At 44.5% G+C, this 23,257-nt stretch overlaps 1 protein-coding gene across 1 annotated transcript in view; it reads right to left on the minus strand.

Annotated features, from left to right (window-relative positions):
- Positions 1-6,960: 6,960 nt before the first annotated feature.
- TMEM267 (transmembrane protein 267) overlaps positions 6,961-23,257 on the minus strand; it is a 54,368-nt gene continuing 38,071 nt past the window's right edge. Inside the window, exon 4 of the mRNA XM_045021192.1 lies at positions 6,961-7,084. The gene's annotated coding sequence lies outside the window, so the exon portion shown is untranslated. The remainder of the gene's footprint in view (positions 7,085-23,257) is intronic.

The following is a 23,257-nucleotide window of genomic DNA, read 5'->3' on the forward strand; positions in this document are numbered from 1 at the left end:
CAGATCCAGCTATGAATCAGTAATTTCTCAACACATAAGAATTCAGGAGATGCAGACAGAGGAATCTAGCGACAGAGGATATACAACATAAATATATAAAGTACACAGACAATCACCTGTAACATTCTTTATTTGGCAGACCTTACTCCCTATGCTAGAACTGGCATTCCATTATAACATTGCGCCAAATCCTCCCATTGTATTTCGCTCTCAATGCAGCAGAGCTGTTTTTGCGAAACCTGTTGGGGTGGCGGCCCTGCAGGCTGGAACACGCCCTCTCAGGCAGGCAGGTTCCAAACCATAAAAGAATTGTTGCACCCTCAAAGTGCTGAGCATGTTGGGTTCACTGACAAAAACACTCCTGATGCCTAGCAGAATGCCCCATGCACCGTCTGCCAAGCAGAACTTCATGGAACTTCCTACAGGCCCATATTAACCTCTCCATTTGCTGAAACACCCATCACTCTTCTTCCCTCTCTGGGCAAGAGAATGGGAATAGTTGATGTTTGGGAAGGGTCCTCTTCTCTGTTTCACTGCTACTCACCTGGATGGGATTGCATCTCCAGGACGTCTTGGGTGCCTTCTCTCCCCTTGCTTGTGGGTTCCAGGACTCTACTCCAAGTGACTGCTGCTGCCTGCCCCTGCTGGAGTTGCAGCTTTACCACTCCTCATTCTACCTCTACATCCTCCACTCTTCCCTTCTCTCGTCAGCCTGCCTCTGCACACTGCTGTCTTTGATCAACCATGCTTTCTTGGTTTGCGTGTACAGTGTGAGGAGACTGAATGACTGCAGGGGAGGAAACAAATCAAATGGGCCCATAGAGGGCCTAGGACATACCTGAACCAGCTTTGCGAGACAGGTGCGTAGGTCAACTCCTGTGACGAGCTGAGCACCTCCTGTAGAACATCAGTGGGAGATAAGGACACTCAGCAGGAACAAGCCATTGGTGGAGACCACTTACTTACACAGATTGATAGGAAACCCAAAGAGGGCCTGAAAGCCAGCATAACCCTGGCCAAGAAAAATGCCTAGCTCCAGAGGGAAGAGTCCAAAGATAAGTGTGGCGACTGGCAGCAGAACACAGGCCAGAGAATACTCATATGACTGCGGGAACTAACAAGGTACATTATATAGGGCTCAATCATACATGGAAGTGAACAGGCATTGAGAGTACTCAGTACCTTGCAGCACCGGGCCCTACAGCATTGCTTTCAGCAATATATTCAAGCAGTTATTCAGGGCCAGCCCTACTGGTGGGCGACATGCGCGACCTCCCAGGGCACCGGGGTCAAGAGGGTGTGGGGCCCAGGCAGGTTAAGAGGTGAGAGGCCTGTCGGCTGGGCTCCACTAATGGATGGCTTTGTTGGCCCACACAGTGTCCCGGCTCAGCAGAGGGGACAGGCAGAGGGGACCAACTCTCGCTGGGGAAAGGCTGAAGTTGCGGGGGTGTTGTTGCAACTTGCAGCTGGGGAGGGTCTGCCCCGGGGCAAGCTGTGGGAACCCCAGCAGGCACAAGGGAGCACCCTGCAGGGCAGGCTGGGGCCAGGTTTGGCCTTGCCCCGGGGCTGTGCCATGTGCCAGTCCACGCTGGGCTGGGTGGGGCAAGGAGAGCGCCAGAAAGATCTGCTTCTCCCTGGTGTCTCCTGCACTCATCCCGGGCTGCGTGGTGCAGCCCACCTGCCAGAGCAGCCACTCACCTGCCCCCAAATGCCCATGGAGCAGGAGCGGACAGGGCATACTTGGGCTAGTGGTGAGCACTCCTGGGGGCATACAGTGGTGTCTGGGCTTGGGCAGTGCTAAGGAATGGAGGCAACGGGGCTCCCTGGGCAGGTTTCTGGCAGCTTGGGGCAACAGACCCCATGCCAGGTGTGTGCTGTGCTGGGCTTCAGTTTATGCCTCACAGTGCTGCCACCCCCACACATCCCCAGCGCTTCACATGGCTGTCAGCCCGGCGTTCTCATCGCTGGTACCAGAGGCTTGGATGCTTCAGTCAGCCACTGCTGAGCATATGGGCTGCCCGTGCCATTTGCGGTGGTCTCAGCTATAGGTGAACACAGTCCCTACTATAACTTAAAAGCTTCCCCAGTGAACTCAAGATGTGTGACCATACTGTGTATCTGTACTTAAACTCAGAGAAAGGGCACAACAGTACATCTTTGCCCAGGTTGCCATCTTCCCTCAGGCTGGCCCTGTAGTTATTTATTCAAGTCAACCAATGGAAAATGTGATGTAGAGCAGATTTGTTGCATACATCAGGCTCACATCTGTATAACACAATATAATTTACAACATATATAGCTATGTCATTCATGTTTACAACATATCCCATATTTGGTAGTCTCAAAATGGTAATTTTTATTATATTTAGCATATACTGTACTTGCTGAAAACATACTGCAAAAATAGCTTTTTCAAATCATGTACATACTATGGCTGAGGCATTTTCCCTGGCCTAGGTCTGTGTTCTGGGCTCCATTTAAAAGGGTCAGATTTCTAAAGGTATTTAAGTGCCTAAAGATGCAGATAGGCAATTCTGAAAAGCCCACTAGGTTCCTAACTCCCATCAAAATCACTGGGAATTTGGCATCTATGTATTTTTAAAAAGACCATTAGGCTCCTATTTACATCTTTTAAGCACCTAAATACCTTTCAAAACCTGCCCCACAATGACTATTTGTACCCTGGCTAAAGGTTCACCGAGCCAGAACTTTTTGTTCCTTCTGTCTCAATAAACAAAGCTCAAAGCTTGTAAGCACCAGATCCTCACCTCTGATAAAGATCCTCCGGAGGCACCTCTCCAGTTGTACAAAGGCTTTAATCGGACAGCTGAGGATTTCCCCAGCATGGTGGAATTCTCAGCTGGTGTAAAGCTGACTATGCCAACTTTGCTCCACCTGCTCCCCAACCTTGGTGTAGAAGGTATCCAATGGGAAGCATTTCCAGGTGCATCAAGGGTTGGGGAACAATCCTGGGCCAGTAGAACATTTTCTAGCAGGCGTAGGTGAGAGCTATGGCTGCTCTAAATTGTGCCAGAGGTGGATTCAGCCCTCATCATCCTAGAGGATTGGAGAAAGAATAAAGGTGGCCTAGAGCTACCATCCGTGCTGCGCCCCCTGCACTGAACTGAGGATCCAGTCCTTATTTTTTTCTTACCTATTGCTATTTCAGGTGTGAATCAGTTTCTTCCAGCATTGTGCACGTCAGCAGCTGAAGGAGCTGGGTTGTTATTTAGCCGTTTTTATTTTGTTTTGGGGAGACTTGCTTGCTTCTTGTATCTACCATCCTACACGCTTTATCATGTGTTAGTAGTTTTAGTTGTTTGTATTAATAATAACTGCAATGTACTTTACACAGTCCCTACTCTCAAGGAACTAACAGTCTAATTTTAGATGTGCTGCAGTGAGAACAAAAACAATTGGAAAAGAGAGAAAAGAGTTATAACACCACATTATTGTAATTTAGGGTTATTATAGGTATACCTTGATGAGCATAGTGCTCTTATCTGATTTTAAATCTCTACCTTCCTTCACTCATTATTTCTTCTCTCACGTTATGTTGGGGCAGAAAGAGTGTGTGTGACTGACATGGCTTAGTATTTCTAGGCTGTGTGGAAGTAGTAAGTCTTCATGAGGGTTTTGAATGAGGAGGGAGAGGACCTAGTGATTTGAGTCTGGAAGGCTGCTCCACGCATTAGGAGGCAGCAGGAAAGATGGCAGTGGAAGGAGGGACATGTCGTGTCTAGCAAGACTGGTATCACTGGCAATACTAAGATTATGAGGTGGGACAAAAGGAACAAGATCAAAGGTGTAGACTGGGGCAAAGAGGTGCATGCCTGTGATGGCCAGGATGAGAAGTTTGGTACAGTAGGCAGGTAGCACTTGAAAAGGGGAGTAACATGATCAGAAAAAAGAGTAATGAAACCGGGGAGGTGATCTTTGCAGCAGAATCTTGGACCCCATAATTTTGAGCCTGAGGAGCAGGGAGGACAGTGGTATTGCCAGCAATAATGAAGAAAGTTTAGAACCAAAGGAAGCTTGACATGGGGGGGAGAGAGGTCATTTTTGGTCATCTTGAGCTTGAACTGGTGGCAGGCCATCCAGAACGTTATGTCAGAAAAACAGTCAGATACACAACTGGGAAGGAGAAGGCAGGTCACATGAGAAGAAATCAATTTGTGAGCCAGCAGCAAAAAGATCATAGCTAAGTCTGTGCAAGCGGAGAAGGATAAGGTATAAGGAAGAGGAGGGTGCCAAAGGCAGGACCCTGAGATAAGCAGAGGAGGGGGAGAAGTTGTTAAAGCAGCAGTCAGAGAGTGAGCAGGATATGAAAGCCAAGTCAGGAGAGGGTGTCAGAAATTAGAAGTATTGACAAATACAGAGATATCAGAGGATGAAGCAGAGTAAAAAGCACAAGGTGTGGCCAGGAAGATATTGTCATTCCTAATGCATCAACTTTTGCCTTTATCCGGCCAGAATGATTCCCAAAGAACAAGATCCTTTCAAGATGCATATTAAAGGTGGTAAAGGATGTGTACAGCTGACATCTGTCACTGCTCGCTCTGGGAATTTAGACATTTGGAAAACTATTTTTAAAGCTGTAATTGCAAAATGTTGAGCAGTCATTGTATGTGAACTCCTAACCAAACATTTGTCTATTGCAGAGAACACAATGCAGCATTCATAGGTAACTCCGTCCTGGGTGTTGTTTCAGCACACTACTGCTTCACCACAATTTGATTTTTCCTTTTGGTGTTCCTTTTCTTCCCAGAATGAAGATTTCCATTTCTTCTATGATTTGTGATTCTGTTCCTTTTCATCCATTTCTTAACGGTTTTATTATGGGAGCTTACACATAACTTCTTGTGCTTTACATGAAGGCTGCCAGAAGAAAAAGAAGTTACGTTGTCTATTGCAAAACTCTTTTTTTTTTTTTTTTAAAGAAGCAACTCTTAAAAAGTAACTAGCCATATTTGAAAGCAACAAAACTACTCTCAGCTCAGCTTTTGGGAGACCAACTTTTGATCACCATGTTATCTTCCAAACAGAGCTAGGCACATATCTGATTTTTTTTCTGTTGGCTTGTTTGCTGTCAATACTGCAAAAATAAAAAAAATGTTCAGTTTGGTTTGAACCATACTCAGACATTTTTGACTAATAGAGGAAGTCCATTTTGGGTCAAATGCAATGCTCCATTAGATCTGAAATATTTTCTTTCTGGGCATTTGTAAAAAGACTGTATTTTAGGAGAATGAAGTGGTGGTGATGCCACCAGGGCTTTGGAGCTGTGCTCTGGCTCTGCTCCAGCTCCAGGCAAAAACCTGCAGCTCCACTGCTCCAGAGCTGCTCTGCGCTCCAGCTCCGGGCTCCGCTCCAAAGCCTTGGATGCTATCCTCCCATTCTAGCCCAGTAGTTAGGGTCCTCATCTGAGATGTGAGAGGCTGAGGTTCAAATCACTGCTCTAAAACAGCGATTTGAACCAGGTATCCCCCATCCCAGGTGATTGACCTAACTACCAGTCTACAGAGCCATTCTCACTCTCTCTGGTCCAATATTATTCAAGTATTTTATCACAAGTAGGAAATCTTCCACAGAGAGATTGAAAGACATCCATGCTCGAATACCCTGTATCTGATGAGTAGGTCACCCAGCTTGGAGGGGGAGACCCAAATTCAAGTCCTTGCTCCAATGACTAGTAAATTCTTTATAAGAGGTAGAAGAGCTTCAAACAGCACACATTGAGATCTACCCCAGATGGGAGTCCTGGGATGGGAGTCCTGGGTTCAAATCCCTTTTCCAGAGCACAGATTCAAAGCTGGGTCTCCCACATCCCAGATGAGTGGACTAAAGGGATGAGAGGGGCGCACACACTCCATTTTGTGAACTGTGCCTAAGTCTCCTTGTGAATCTAGCCCCTCCCTAGGGGCGGCTCCAGACCCCAACACGCCAAGCGCGTGCTTGGGGCGGCATGCCACGGGGGGCGCTCTGCCGGTCCCGGGAGAGCAGCAGGCGGCTCCGGTGGACCTCCCGCAGGCGTGCCTGCAGAGGGTCCGCTGGTCTCGCGGCTCTGGTGGAGCATCCGCAGGCACGTCCGCGGGACCAGCGACCGACAGAGCTCCCCCCGCGGCGTGCCGCCGTGCTTGGGGCGGCGAAATGGCAGAGCCGCCCCTGCCCCTCCCCCACTTTTTTGGCCAAAACTATTCAATGAATTTAAATCAAATTAACAAATAGTTTGGGGTCAACCAAAACTGCATTTTTCAGTAAACAAACTATTCATCCAAAATGTTTCTCCCAGCTTTACCTTCCAAAGCAAAAGTAGCTTTAGTGCATAATTACTCAGTAACTCCTAACCTGAAAAAGTACAGAGCAGGAGGGAAGCGTCTTTGCTGGGGCTGAAGATAAACACAGTGCAAATTAGTGCATTGGGAATGAAGTGACACAGTCAGGTCTGTTCAAGTGTTATAAAAACAAAAGACTTACAAAGCCTAAGATGAACAGGAATATTTCCACGATTTTTAACTTAATTTAATTTATTTGGATTTTAAGCACTCCCTTGAGATATTACTGACCAAACATTGTGTTATTTTGCAAGTACATGACAGCAAAAAGTGAAACTGAGTAGGAATGACTATAAAAAAGAAGAAAATCTGATTTGCTAAGTTTATGCTCATTTTCCATGCTGAGTGAAGTGCAAAAGCAACAAAACATTAATGGTGAAATATAAATTAGATTTTAAACAATTAATTCAGTTTTAACAATTGAAGGTGTAATGCAGGAAAGGAAAGTTTTTAAAATATACAGGGTCTGTTTCTCCACTGTTACATCAGTTTTATGCCAAAGACATCAATGGAGTGATACTGGTATAAAATTGGAATAACTCGGTAGAAAACCAGGCCCAATAATTTTTAACTTTTGACAATGTCTCTTTAATATATGATCATACAGAACTCCACTTACATCACAGCTGGTATGTTGCACACTCCATCATCTTTCTGGATTTCAAATTTTAGAACTTTTCTTAGAAGTCTTCTGGGTACATGGTGCGATACTTCCGTGCAACAGTTAAAGGATACCAGAAATAAAGTAGCTGAAAGAATCAAAGGGGAAAAAAAAGTCTTCAACGTTGAAATGAATGGGACATTGTGTTGCCCATCTTGTCAAACCCATCTTGTTTAGTGAAAGATTGCAGTCTTTAAGATCAGTCAGTATTTCTTCCTCCTGGGTCTTATCACCACCTCCACCACCACTCCTTCAGGTATAGCATTTCTTCCAACTATCCCTGTGGATTTGTATTTAAATACCGAGATTTAATAAATAGCTTACACTTCTGGAGGGAGAACTCTGAAAGCAACTGTGATGCTGGTAAACCAAGGCTATAGGTGTTAGCTAAGAACTGACAAATTCATAGCTGGAATTAGTTCACCTATTTGTTAGTTTTGTTCAAAATAGGTATTAGTCTTATAAGAATGTATTTAGTGTTTAAATTCTATGAAATGCTTGTAAATTGCTGCATGCGCTAATCTCACTTGTTATGTCTGTATTCTATACTACAAGGAAATATGTAAGTTTTGCTTTTTAACTTTGAAAATATTTGCTCTGAACTTGTGAACCCAGGCACAGGAATCATCCCCCTGCCCATAGAGAAGGAATATCAAAATCAGATGGGCCATCAAGGAACATCACAATACAAAGGATTGGTTAATGGGCCTGTCACACTTTGAAAATGCTATGTGCCAGGGTGGCAAGAGCCTGAGGACTGACTCCACAGCTGTCCAGGAGTTCACTTTTGTTACTGGGTAGGTGAAATCTAATTATAGACCATACCACCAGTTTGGATGTCCATCCTGCTGTAGATAGCGATTGCTGTCACACTGTGGTCACAACAGTCAGTGCCTACCTCAGGGCAGGCTCTGACTGTTGTGATCACAGTGTGACAGCAATCGCTAATGACTGTGTGTTTGGGTCTGATTTTAAAACTGATCTTGCAGAGGCAAATCAGGATCAATACTTTCAGTCTTTGAAGCTGCTACTGCTAGTACAACTGTTTTGAGGGCTTGAAGCCCCAGGAATGAAGCTTGGCTCTCAGCTCTGAAGCCACCTTCTGCAGCTACTCTCCTTATCTCTCTGCAGACAGCTTCCCTGGCTGACAAACCACCTAAAGAGCCAGAAGAGGCTTGTTGATGGGAAGGAGAAGCATGTATTTTGTCCCCAAGATGATATATCCTTGTGTTATGAGACTGAGGGGGTGCAGTACTGGGATAAGCCTGTATGCCCCCCTCCCCAGTATTTCCCATGGGGAGATTGAAGGGAGAAGGGGTACTGCAAAGTGTTCAGGGGAGTAAGTGGAGATCAGGGAACCCAGAGAGGACATGTAAAACATCCCCATTATGGCCTGCTTGGACTTGGGAAATGTACCTCCCTTCCCCTCTCCTGGGGTCCCATTTATTCAGTATCATTCAGCTCTCGCCAAGGTCTCTTTTTGCTCACCCACAAGGTTTAGTGTCCCACAGTCCTCCTTGGAACTGTGGCTTTAAATTCTGGCCTTCCTGGCTCATAATTCACCCTTCCAGTTTAGAGGTTGCACAGCCCTCCTTCCTGGGCTGTGTTGGTTGACTTCTTTCCGCCAGCCACCGTCTCTGATTGGGCTTGGAGCTTCCTTTTGATTCCCCTGCTCAGTCTAGTCAGGATCCCCCCTCCTGCTCTGCCAAGCAGAGCTTTTAGTGGGTGTAGAATGTGTGTGTTTTGTAAAGACCCGGAACAAGCACATAAGGAGTAGCTTTCTGTAAGACATCACTCTGAAGGATATAGGAGTGTGGTTTAGGAAAAGGTTTAGGAAAAGGGACTAGGAGGGGACCCTCCTTGCTAAATTGGTAGTTGACCAAAGCCTGCTACGACCGAGAATATATTCACCTATGCAATTTTTCCCCGACAGACGGGTAGGAGCAAGGACTCTAATCCTCCCCCTTATGGCCCAGCACCTCTATGACCAGGGGTGTGTATAGCTAGACAGTTTGTACAAACAGTGTATATCTGTATAGTTTTCCCTGACAGACGGGTCGGAGCGAGGACTCTAAATTCTCCCCCTATTGCCTGGCACCTCTACAACCAGGGGTGTGCACACCGGAATGATCGATCACTTTATACGTATGGGATACCTTTTAGTAGTATTTAGCAGTATTTTCAACAATCACAGTGCACGTCTTCCCCTTTTCGCAATTCTCCACCAAAAATGTTATGCTTATAAGAAGCACACGGGATCTTTTTCAGGGGAAAAAGCAATATAGTGCAGTGTCTGAACTAGCAGAGAGACTTGTGCCCTCTTCTTCGTGCACCCAGGAAGACTTGCCCTTAAGTTTGATTTTTGGTTCAGTCTAATCCAGTTGCTAAAAGAAAAGAAAACTGAAGTTTGGCCTGGCCTTTTTCATTCCTACAGGCATTCCTCCCTCCGCCTCCTCCTCCCATGTTTTGCCTGCCTCTGTCACTGTCAGCAGCACAGACAGCAATCCATTTCATTACTGCTTCATCCAGCCAGGATTTAGACTCAGTGTGGTAACACAGTCACAAGCTGTATTCCTCAACCAGCAAGCTAGAGCTAGGGGCTGTGTGGGATTAGCAGCTGCAGTGGCAAATCCCCAGCTTCTTGCTTCCTCTCTGTCACGAGGGACGGACATCGCCCTGTTGGTGTCATTATTTCTACAGATTATATTATCCATGTTGATCCTTCCTCTTGCCTGGGGACTTTCACCAAGGAGACATCAACTGTTTGTTAGAGGCTTTGTTCCCTTTATTTATAAAGAGCTGAATCATACAATTATGCAGAAGAATCCACCAGACGGCTATCCAAGAAATTCAATGCAGTTCCCCACCATCCAGAGCTCCTAATTTACGATGACAGACCCAGGGAGGAGCAAGGAGCCCTTCAACCACATCTACATCCCAAAATTTTCTGGAAAATCCCAGGGATTTTGCACCATCCAGTTCCAAAGCAGTATTTCCTGGTCTTTCCCATGACAGCAAAACCCACTGAGATGCTGTGCCAGTCAATACCTGTGGTCAGTTTTCACCCATCTCTGACGGGAGCTGAAAGCCACTTAGGGAGGATTTCTTGTTCTGAAGTCTTACTGGAATTTCCAACTGGAATTCTGCACATTTTCCAGGGGATAAGAACAAAGGAAGAAGCAATAGCTTCCCAGCTCTGGCCACCCTCCAACTGCTGTCAAGAAGCCACATTTCTGGGTGGGCCATGTGATGAAGGAGGAGGAAGAGAGGCACAAATGAAGGGGTGAGGGTTAGGGACGGGAAGAGAAAAGCAAGGAGGAAACTAAGCAGGAGGTCAAAATATGAAAGCAAAGGAAGAGGGAAAAACCCACATCTCCCCCAACCCTCTGGTTGGACCCTGGCAGATCTCCCTGCCTGACCCCAGTAAAGCCCAGGAGTGGGAACCCAACCCCCCAATTTTATCTTTAAACACATAACCTCTAATCTACCTCTTTTTGCAGATCCCACTTCTTTATGTGATTGAGCTACTCTTTTCCCAGGCAAGCATTTCCACGTGATAAGTTTGAGTTCAGAGGTCACTTTAAAATTTTTGCTTTAGAAAAGTGATTTAATTTTTGCAGTGCCCCAAATGTGCAAAAGTTCTTGCAAACACATATGAGACTCATCCCTGCCCTGCAGAGGTTACAATCTGATCCTGCAAACACTTACTACTGAGTATGATTGACTATGGGACAATGAGACTGTAACCCGCAGTAAGCACTCGGTTTGGTACAAGCAGGTGTTTGCATGATCTACTTGCATCATTACAATTAACTCAGTTGATTAAGTGTTTGCAGGATCTGGTCCTTATTTAAAAACATACAGGATCACGTAAGTAATTTCTACTTTGAAATATAATTCTCCTCCCTTGCCCATTCATGTTTATTACCATTTGCTTAACTTTAGTTGCTTAACTCACTCACTCTCGCTTTATGACTGGCAGTTTGGTGGAAGCCCTTGCCACTTATTTTTAACCCTTCCTTATTTTCAGCACATTTGAGGGGGTGGAGAGGTGGTTCTTATTTTCTACAAGTTTTTTAAAACTTTTTTCTTTTTTGTATCTTAATTGAAAATTAATCATTGTTCCAACCCTTTACCATTTATCATGCATTTGCTAATCCTTAGCAAGTAATAGTTCCCCAAATGTCTCTTCCTTTGGCCGGGGCAGTACAACCAGTGTCCTAAGTCGCACCCCAGAATACCCAAAAGACATAGCCAGCACTTCTCCAACCTGAAATGCAGTAAACCAAATCTGAATCCACTACCTTTGAAATACTTTGGAGATTCCTTATCCATTAGGCTGCCTTGATTCATGAGACTGCACAGGTATTATGTTGGCCACCAGAGGGCTCTCGTGTATTCCACTGAACAGAGGTCAAATATACGGAAAACCACAAAGGAAAGAAACCCACATAAAATTGAATATTAAGAGCCAGGTCTTATTCTTACATCTGTGCCACACTGAAGTAAATGGGGTGTAGCGGAGGCACAATTTGGCTCAAAGCCTATAAAACTCCTACTGTATTCTCTAGTTCCAAAATGGGCTAGTATGTTTGCTAGACTTTAAGGAAATTTGCCTTTAATTACTGATTTGTTGTTAAATGCAGAGTGTGTTTGCCTTAGTCACCTAATTATTTGTCTCATACATACTGATCCATCTGGCATACAGAATAAAAGAATAAATTTAAGAAAACTCCCTTTATGCCCTTATTTGAACACCCTAGCATGGAAGCACATGCATTCCCGGCAAGTACATCCAGATTACAGCTCACACAAGCCTGTACCATCCAACAGGTGCAGAGGCCATTTTGGCAGGGTAGAATTTTAAGGCACATTTTACCCATTTGTGACATGATCCTGCAAGGTGCTGAGGGCTTGTCTATACACAGTTAGTGCACAGCAAGCCGGGGTATAAATCTGCAATGCCCTAGCTTGCTGGGCACTAACTGGCTGTCTGAGCCTGCTACCATGCACTAAAAGTTCTGCAGTGTGGTTTGATGTACTGCTGTTTAAAACTCTACTCTCGCTGAAGTCAATGGGGGTTGAAAACACTCCATATTGCACAGGATCAGGCTCTTGGATCGCCTCCTGAATTTGATAAATATTTTAACATCACAGAGTTTAACAAGATTATTTTGTAATATAAAATTACAAGGAAAACAATAAAATATTGACTCTATGGGCTAGAAAATTCAAAGTATGTGGACCCAACTCATGTATGCACCTAGCATAGCTGTCAGTAAGCATGGTGCAAAATGGGAGATTTAATCTATTGTGCAATTTGCTACAGTTAAAATGTGAGACCATGAAAATCAGTTTTTCTACATTTTAGCTATAAAATCCTACTTAAACATGGCACCTATCACACACAGTGTACATGACTTTAGAAAGTCCTGGTTAAGTCTGCAAGTAAAGTGTCCTAGAGACCCTCCTGCATGTGAGTAACTTCAATCAGATGAATTGTCCCAGTTGCTCTGAAGTGCAGTTAAAATGGTAGCATTTATTGTCACAAATACCTTGTTGTACTGATCCTTTCTAAAAACCTGGCATTTCCTGTTTAAACCATTTTACAAAAAATTTCCCAGTCTAAATATGCAACTGCCCTTGATTTTACAAATAGTAATTAGCTAAAACAGAGTGAAATCCTACCCCCAATGAAGTCAAGGGGAGTTTTGCCACTGATGTCAGTGGAGTCAGGATGTCCTGCTTAAAGTTCTCCCAGTTTTCTGTATGGAAATTAAAACCAAAAGCGATAATCTCCAATTACTCACAATGCTATGGATATAAAACAGCTCCAATTCCACACAGAGATGCTCTGCCTTATGTTTTGTTTTGGTTTTTTTTTTTTTTTTTTTAAGATAAACCTATTCTAAATGTAGCAAATAGATAATGTACAGGATGACTTACCCTCAGATGTTTGGACAACCACAAATGCAAAAGCAGCAAAGAGAGTGACTAGCTTCAAATCCATTCCTTCCAACTGCTGCAGCACTTACTGTAACAGACCAGGTTGTAAATTACAGGAAACAAAGGTGATCCTACCTCCAGGACTGCAGTAAAAGAAACTAACTTTAAAGCTCCACCCTTCACAGATGCTGCAAGTGGGCTTGAACCTGCAAGGTACTAAGCTATCTGGCCCAATCTAGCAAAACACTTCAACACATGCTCAAAGTTTTATTGACTTTAATAGGACTACTCACGTACTTAACGTCAAGCATAGGCTTAAATACTTTACTGGATCAGGCCAAAGTATTCAGAATCTTGCAGGATCAAACCCACTTCTGTGTTATTACTTCTCTATCTCTGTGTTGGACTTGGCAGCTGCCAGTGCTTTGGCATTAAAGGTGCTAAATAACTGTTGGTTAAGAAGAACCAAAGAATCAGAATTGATCATTGCTTTATACAATTCACATATGAGGGCCAAATTCTGTTGTCAGTAACAAACATGCAACTCCATTAAAGTAAATGAGCCAAATTCAGCTGTGACACAAACAGGCACAACTCCAAAGAAGTCAGTGGAGTTGCGCCCGTGCTGAATTTGGCCCATTTGTACGGGGAGATTTTGGCAAACCAGTAAAGTGCCTGAAACCACTATCGCTTATTGCTAAAAGCGGTCAAGTCAGCAGGCCGTAAAGTGGCCATGCAGCCGGTTTAGCTTAACCAAGATAGGAGGGGAGGAGGTTTTGGGTGCCACAGAAAGGGCAGCTTGACCCAGCGTCCTTCCTGATAAGAATTGTGTTGAAGTTGCTGATACATGCATTTTAGGGGCCTGAAGGCTGCAAACTCTGGGAAAAAACCCCCACACCTGGTTAATCAATAATCAGAAGGAAACCTCCTGCTTGACCATTGAAACTGCTTGCTTAACAAGGTTTCTTTAAGGGTATGTCTACACTATGAAATTAGGTCGATGTTATAGAAGTCGATCGTGTATGTCCCCACTAAGTGCAGTAGGTTGGCAGAGTGTGTCCTCAATACTGTGGCTAGCATCGACTCACGTAGTGGTGCACTGTGGGTAGCTATCCCACGGTCCCTGCTGCTCATTGGAATTCTGGGTTAAGCTGCCAATGCCTGATGGGGCAAAAACATTGTCACGGGTGGTTTTGGGTACATGTCATCAGTCTCCCCTTCCTCTCTCCCTCCCTCCTTGAAAGCAACGTCAGACAATCGTTTCGCGCCTGGGTTACCTGTGCAGATGCCTTAGTACAGCAAGCATGGAGCCTGCTCAGCTCACTGCTGCTGTTGCGAGCATTGTAAACACCTCACGCATTATCCTGCAATATGTGCAGAACCTGGCTAGGAGATGCCAGCACAAGGACAATTGTGAGGAGGACATGGACACAAACGTTCCTGAAAGCACGGGATGTGGCAATTGGGGCATCATGGCGGCAGTGGGGCTAGTTGATACAGTCGAACGCCGATTCTGGGCCCAGCAAACAAGCACAGAGTGGTGGGACCATATACAGGGCCGGCTCCAGGGTTTTTGCTGCCCCAAGCAGCAAAAAACAAACAAACAAAAACAAACAAACAAAAAGCTGTGATCGCGATCGGCGGCAGTTCCACTGCACCACTTTCTTCTTCGGCGGCAGGTCCTTCCCTCCGAGAGGGGCCGAGGGATCCACTGCCGAAGAGCCCAACGTGCCGCCCCAAGCACCTGCTTGCTCAGCTGGTGCCTGGAGCGGCCCTGATCGCATAGTGTTGCAGGTATGGGATGATTCCCAGTGGCTGCAAAACTTTCACATGTGTAAGGCCACTTTCATGGAACTGTGAGAGTTGCTTTTCCCTGCCCTGAAGGGCAGGAATACCAAGATGAGACCTGCCCTGACAGTTGAGAAGCGAGTGGTGATAGCCCTATGGAAGCTTGCAATACCTGTCTGCTAGCGGTCAGTTGGGAATCAATTCAGAGTGGGCAAATCTACTGTGGGGCTGCTGTGATCCAAGTAGCCAAGGCAATCAGTAACCTTCTGCTAGCAAGGCTAGTGACTCTGGGAAATGTGCAGGTCATGGTGGATGACTTTGCTGCAATGGGGGTTCCTAACTGTGGTGGGGCGACAGATGGAACCCATATCCCTATCTTGGCACCGGACCACCTTGCCAACCAGTACATAAACTGCAAGTGGTACTTCTGAATGGTGTTGCGAAAACTGGTGGATCACAAGGGACATTTCACTGACATCAATGTGGGATGGCTGGGAAAGGTGCATGACGCTCACATCTTTAGGAACTCTGGGCTGTTTGAACAGCTGCAAGAAACGATTTACTTCCCAGACCAAAAAGTTACCACTGGGGATATTGAAATGCCAATAGTTATCCTTGGGGACCCAGCCTACCCCTTAATGCCATGGCTCATGAAGCCATACACAGGCAGCCTGGACAGTAGTAAGGAGCAGTTCAACTATAGGCTGAGCAAGTGCAGAATGGTGGTAGAATGTGCATTTGGACATTTAAAAGTTCACTGGCACTGTTTGCTGACTAGGTTAGACCTCAGCACAACCAATATTCCCATTGTTATTGCTGCTTGCTGTGTGCTCCATAATATCTGTGAGAGTAAGGTGGAGACGTTTATGGCGGGGTGGGAGGTTGAGGCAAATCACCTGGTGGCCAATTTTGAACAGCCAGACACCAGGGCGATTAGAAGAGCACAGCTAGGCGCGCTGTGCATCAAAGAGGCTTTGAAAACCAGTTTCATGACTGGCCAGGCTACAGGTGTGACAGTTATGTGTGTTTCTCCTTGATGCAAAATTGCCCCCTTTGTTGAATTTATTTCCCTGTAAGCCAATCCCTCTCTCCCCTTCGACCACAGTTGGCAAAGGAAATAAAGTCCCTATTGTTTTGAATCCATGCATTCTTTATTTATTTTTAAAAAACTGAGATCACTGACAAGGTAGCCTGGGTGGGGTGAGGGAGGAGGGAAAGACAAGACCACATGGCTTATTGTAGCCACACTAAAAATTAAAGCTGTTTGAATAACAGCCTTGTGTTGCTTGGGCCATCCTCTGGAGTGGAGTGGCTGGGTGCCAAGAGCATCCCCCTCCAATGTTCTTGGACGTCTGGGTGAGGAGGATATGGAACTTGGCAAGGAGGGCAGGCAATTATACAATGGATGCAGCAGCAGTCTCTGCTCTTGTTGCCTTTCCTGCAGCTCCACCAGATGCCTGAGCATGTCCGTTTGCTCCCACATTAGCTTCAGAATCTCCTTCTGAGTGTTCTGATCGTGCTCACTGAATGCTTTCCTGGCCTCTGCCACTGAATGCCTCCATGCATTCAGCTGTGCCCTATCAGTGCGGGAGGACTGCATGAGCTCAGAAAACATGTCATCGCGAGTGCATTTTTCCACCTTCTAATCTCCGATAACCTCAGGGACGGAGATGATACTGGCAGCATAGAAACATTTGCACCTGCAGGGGGGATAAAAAGGGAGAGTAAAATTTAAGATACATTTCTGAGAACAAAAGGGAGACTCTTTCACAATTCACACCAGACAGCACATGTGCTTTAGGTACAACGTCGCATTTTGCCTTTTATATTGAGCGCCTGCCGGTATGGTGACACATCACATACGGCTGGGCAACAGAATTCGGTTTCCAGGCAGCCATGGTAAGCCAAAGGGTACACAGGGTTGGCTTCTTCCACCTTCGTAACATCTGGGAATGGTTTCAAACTGCAGCACCCTCCTTTCCTATAGCAAGCAATGCTGGGTTTGCCATTTAAAAGGAGGGGGCTGTAGTTTTGGGTTGGATATGCAGCACACCCCTCCCCTCACCATGTGGCTATTCTCCAGGATCATCCCTTTTAGCCAAGTGCAAACAGCCCAGCATGAACTGGGTCCTTTTACTGGTCCCTTACAAAAATTCCCCTATTTCAACCAGATGACCATGAATGATATCACTCTCCTGAGGCTGAGACAGAAAGGTAAAGACTGAATGTTGCATGAATGCGAACATAACCCTGGACCATTCACCGCCATGCTTTGTACTGCAATGATTCCAGACTACTTGCTACTGGCTTGGCATGGTAAAGTGTCCTACTGTAGAGGACAAAATAAGGCAGCCCTCCCCAAAAATCTTCTGCAAAGGCTCTCAGAGTACCTCCAGGAGAGCTTCATGGAGATGTCCCTGGAGGATTCCCACTCCATCCCCAGACACATTAACAGACTTTTCCAGTATCTGTACTGGCCGTAAACACATCCCAATTCTTCAGGGCAAATCAAACATTAAACACAATTGCTTTTAACCCCTGTAGTGTAGTTACAAATGTGCACTCACCAGAGGTGCCTTCTTCGCCTTCAGGGTCCGGGAACCCACCTTGGGAGGCTATTGGCTCCAGGGTGATGAAAAGGTCCTGGCTGCCAGGGAGAATGGATTCTCTGCTTCCTGCTGCACATTCTCCTCCTCTTCCTCCTCCTCTTCTTCATCCATAAAATCCTCCTCCGTGTTGCGTGAGACTCCCCCCTGGCAGGTGTCCATGGACAGTGGTGGGGTACTGGTAGGGTTCCCCCTTAGAATGCCATGCAGCTGATCATAGAAGCGACGTGTATGGGGCTCTGACCCGGAGCGACCATTAGCCTCCTTTGTCTTGTGGTAGGCTTGCCTGAGCTCCTTAACTTTCATGCAGCACTGCTGTATGTCCCTGTTGTAGCCTCCCTCTACCATACTCTGTGCGATTTTGGCATATATATTAGCATTTCTTCTTTTTGATCAGAGTTCTGCCTGCACAAATCTTCTCCCCATACAGCAATCAGATCCAGCATCTCCCATTTGCTCCATGCTGGAGCTTGTTTGTGATTCTGGGACTGCATGGTCACCTGTGCTGCTCAGCTCGTCACACTGACCAAACAGGAAATGAAATTCAAAAGTTCCCAGGGCTTTTCCTGTGTACCTGGCTAGTGCATCGGAATTGAAAGTGCTGTCCAGAGTGGTCACATTGGAGCACTCTGGGATAGCTCCCGGAGGCCAATACCATCGAATTGTACAACGCTGCATCTACACTACTCCAAATTTGACCCAAGAAGGTCGATCTTAGTGCTACTCCCCTCACCGGGGAGGAGTACAGCAGTCGATTTTAAGAGCCCTTTAGGTCGATGGAATGGGATTGGTTGTGTAGCCGCGTTGCTTATAAAATCGACCTAATGCAGCTAAATTCAACCTAACCTTGTAGTGTAGACCAGGGCTAAGTGACATGTCATTGTATTACTTAATGTATAAATAAGGGGGAAAAGTTTGAGGTAGTTGGACGGGTCTCTCCCTCTGGATGCATCTTGTGTTCCCCACTGGCAGACGGGTTGTCGCTATGCCACTTGAGAGCCACACTCAGTTTGGGTAATTAGTGAGGGCTGGGGGTGTTTTACTAGCCTGTTGCAGATGTGTGTAAGTGCTTGAGACTAAGTAAAGTTTAGCTTTAAGTGAAAACACTCTTGTGTTGTCCTGTTTGTGCCAGCCATCTATCGGTCGGATGGCCTTCTCCTCCCGATTTATTTCTTGACACCACCTCGCACAGAGTAAAAGTTACCAAGAGCTTTGGGTTGAAAGAACCCCGGGTAACACATTGACTTCCAAGAGGTTGCATGGCCATAAGTGAGGGCAGAATTGGACTGCCCCATTTCACCCTACCTCTTACTGCCTTTCTGAACTGTTAATAACAGCAGTAACTGGAGACCAAAGTTACACTGTAGGAGCACGTCTTCTCTGCCACCATAGAACCAGAGCATCCCGGGTGAAATTATACTTCTGACATCACTCTGTTCACATTCCCTGCACTCTTATTTCTGAATCAAATATAGAATTTCCATTTGGTGGGAGAACTAGGGGTGGAAGAGGAGAATATTTTATGGCAGCAATAGAACATCCAATCTGAACAAAAAGTGGGGGGGTTTGTTTGTTTTTTGGTGAATCGCTTCAAGCTAAACTGGGAGACCAGTTGCTTTCCATATTTCTGTGGGTTGCATGAAAGAAGGCCCTTCCCTGATGCTTGCACATAGAGGAAGTATTTGCCTACAGAAAATGTCTCCTGATCTAACTTTCTACCATTTCTGGTGCACAAAACGTTCAGACAAATAATTTGAAACAGTTCATGCTTAATCACCACTCGTGCAGAATGATATTACTGCACAAGAAGGAGAGCAGTGCTGCACCTGCTCAAGAAAAACCTTTCCTTTCCCTCTTGCAATTAGAAGTTGCCTACTTACCCCTCCCTTTCAGGTCTTTCTTGAAACTTAAATTGAACAAGAACAACTACATTTAATAATCAGAGGGGTAGCTGTGTTAGTCTGGATCTGTAAAAGTGACAAAGGGTCCGGTGGCACCTTAATAGACTAACAGACGTATTGGAGCATAAGCTTTCGTGGGTGAATACCCACTTCGTCAGATGCAACTACATGCATCTGACGAAGTGGGTATTCACTCACAAAAGCTTATGCTCCAATACATCTGTTAGTCTATAAGGTGCCGCAGGAATCTTTGTCGCTAAATTTAATAAGATTCTTATATGGTGCCCATCACTGGTCAACAAAAACAGGCAATCTGTGAAAAAACTGAAGAGGAAGTCTTTCCCACCTACCTGTTAGTGCCTCTCCTCTGCTAAAATGTACCTACTTGCTAGTCTCTCTCCGGTCTTGTAATACCACCCTTCTCACCTCCCTGTGCCTCTACACCCTTGTTACAATAAACACTTCCAGCTTCTTAGGCTCTCCCTCTCACCACAGTGCTGGCATCTGCTTCCCAGCATCTCTTCTCCCCTCTGTGTTCCCACAGACTTCTCTCTCCCTCCTACACTCCCCTACCCTTTGCACTGCAGTGGCTCCAGGTTTACTTCTTCCTTCAGTCTTTTAATTTGAGGTCACAAGAGCTGGTTGGAAGTTTCCCAAAAGAACGTTACTCTTGTCAGAAACTGCCAATTCACTGAAAGCAAAACATTTCATGGAAACAGATCAGTTTTGATGACATTTCATTTTGAAAAGAGAACACATTTGAATTTTTATTTTGAGATGACATTTTATATTATGAAAAAATGTAAAATGTCAAAATTGGAAAAATACTTTGATTTTTTAATCAAAACAGTTTGATCTGATTTTTTTTTCCTTTAGAAAAAATCATTTTTCCGGACATTTAAAAAATTGTTATTGTTTTGTTTCAGAACAAAGAACAGTCAAATTCAGAGAATTTCTTATAAAATGGGAAATCCACTTCCTGCCCAGTTCCAGGTGCTGATTTAGTAGGCAATCCCTATTGAGCAAGGCACTTAAGCATGTGCTGAAGTCCCACTGATCTAGTGGGACCTTCTCCATATTTTACGTCTATAAATACTAAAAGTTGTACTCTAGCTCAACCAGAAATTATGAATTTGATGCAGGAATCACTTGGTGCATTTCTATGGCCTGTGTAATGCAGGAGGTCAAGCAGTGGCTTTTCAGACTACTGTACCCCTTCCATGAGTCTGATTGTCTTGTGTACCCCCAAAGTTTCATGTCACTTAAAAACTATTTGCTTACAAAATCAGACATAAAAATACAAAAGTGTCACAGCACACTGTTACTGACAAATTGCTTCTTTTCTCATGTTCACCATATAAGTATAAAATAAATTGATTTGGATATAAATATTGTACTTACATTTCAGCATTTAGAGCAGTATAAAATGAATTGTCTGTATGAAATTTTAGTTTGTACTGACTTCACTAGTGCTTTCTATGAAGCCTGTTGTAAAACTAGACAAATATGTAGATGAGTTGATGTACCCCCTGGAAGACCTCTGTGTACCCCCATGGGTACACATACCCCTGGTTGAGAACCACTGGACTAGATGATCATAATGGTCCCTTCTGACCTTCAAATCTGAGTCCTGCCAGCCTATAACAGTGAGTATGGACACAGCCATTACATTTCTAGTAAAATTTCCAGAAGCATGGAATCATGCTTTCCTACAGTGTAGAGACTTTGTAGTATATCTACTACGTTCCTTTCCAACACTAATTTTGCAATTCAGTACTAATAAAAATGTAATCAAGTAGGTCTGGTGCTATGGATTTGTTCGTCATAATCCCCTAACCCTGCTTATCATCACTCTTGGGTCATTAATCTTCCAGAACATGTCTGAGACACCAGAAGCACACAAAACCTATGTGGAAATTTGTGTATGTTTCTTAAGAAGAGAGATACAATAGAGCATGTTCATTTACTATTGGCATGAAGGAAGTTACTTACGTGTAACTCAGCAAGTCACGCAGCGAGCACCTGCCCTGTAATACTGTTTGTGCAATAGTAAAGCCAGAAAGGGACTTACAACATCTAGAAACCTTTGCCAATCTGCATCTGTACCAAGATAAGGACTTGCAGCAGTTTTGTATAAATTTTAGCTGTTCTTCACCATACACACAGAGAAACAAATGACTGAATAAGAAAAAGAAACCTGATAAAGTAAATGTTACAGCAATAGTCCCCAGGTTAGGAACTTGGTTGTAACAGATTTAAAGGAGGTTCTGTATGCCAGCTGCTGGACATAGACAGGCCCCTTGGGTGCTCTCTAGCTCACAGAATAACTAAACAGCCATGTCCTTACATAGAGTCACCCATCTTGGATCAGGATCTGAACTTTGTAGTTCAGGCCCATCTTTAACGTTAATGTTAAGGATCTGCCCCAGCTCCTGTTGAAATCAATAGCAAAAGTCTGAGATCAGTGGGAGTGGAAACAGATCCCTGCACAGGGGGTTGCAATGGAAGAAAGACAATGGAGGACCACGTTCTGCACCACACAGTTCCATATAACATGAAATCAACAGTGTTTTCTGCTCATTACTCAGATATATGTGCATCTCCACTGTGTTTTCAGGAATACAATTAACTGGTTTTACTTTTCTGCAGGGATACATTTTATTTCTGCTAGCAGACATAACTACTGCATGCAGAATAAAACCAACTGCTTCAAAAGTGTTACTATGATTTTGCTCAAGTTTCACAGTATCATGTTCTTGCAGAGTTTGCAAAGCCATTTTTCTGTATTTCTGGGAGCCAAAGCAAACAAAATGTTTACTTGCTTCAACAGCAACATGAAGGAAGGGAGACAGGGTTGGTTCAAACACAATACTTTTTTTATCCTTTAATATGGAGATATACCTGTCTCATAGAGCTGGAAGGGACCTTGAAAGGTCATTGAGTCCAGTCCCCTGCCTTCACAGCAGGACCAAGCACTGTTCCTGACAGAATTTTGCCCCAGATCCCTAAATAGCCCCTTCAAGGATTGAACTCACAACCCTGGGTTTAGCAGGCCAATGCTCAAACCACTGAGCTCTCTCTCTACCCCCCTTTAGTGCTACTATATTAAAGAGCTTATGCTAGCAATTTTAAGTAACAAAACTATTTATAGGTGGATACTAATAGTAGATTTTAAACCAACACAACCCATTCTTATGTCACTGAGAAATGTAAAAACAAAATCAGAACTGAGAAACAATATCAGAATGTGTTATTGCACATTCATAACTGTCACAGTCTAACCACCAACTATCACAGGAGAACATGTGAACCAACACCACCTTTTCCCAGAACTGTGCTAATCGGGCATAGTGTTGGACATTTGATTGATTCAAAAATAACTGGTCAACTGACTGGTCAAATATTTTAAAGCACTAGTTTATTAGAATAGTAACCACCGTAAAAACAACAACAAAAAAGAGAGTAAGAGTTATGGTCTCCAATAGGCTTAGCCTTTAGATAGATTCGGATGCCTAATTTAAAAAACCAAGTTACTTAACTGAGCTCTTATAACTCAGAAAAATGTGAAACAATGAAATGAAGCTCTAAAAAAAAGAAAGAATAATAATTACTACCTTTTGAGCAGTTACATTAGTTTTCAAATGTGAACATTATTCAAGACTGAACAGTTGAAAATGAAAAGAAATTAAATTACACTGAACTAAAACAAGCACTTAGTAACTATAAAAGAAAAACACAATTAAAATGCATTTATGCTTGTTAGGCAGCAGGTGAACTCTTCAAGCAGCTTCTTGGCCATGCATATTTTGTTTTTGTGTTGGTGAGGAGGTTAAATGACTGTGACCCTTTGACATACCAGGGTATAATCCAGGTTAATGAGTAGCTGTGTCACCCTTGGTCTCACAAACTGACTCCAGCGTGTAAGTCACTCCCAGCTACATCTGTGTGTGTGCTACAGCCAGCCAGCCATACCTTGGCTCTTACCAGCCTTAGTTATGCTGCAGGGTGACCCCAACAAAC

Source organism: Mauremys mutica, chromosome 6 (assembly GCF_020497125.1).
Source record: "Mauremys mutica isolate MM-2020 ecotype Southern chromosome 6, ASM2049712v1, whole genome shotgun sequence".
NCBI lineage: Eukaryota > Metazoa > Chordata > Testudines > Geoemydidae > Mauremys > Mauremys mutica.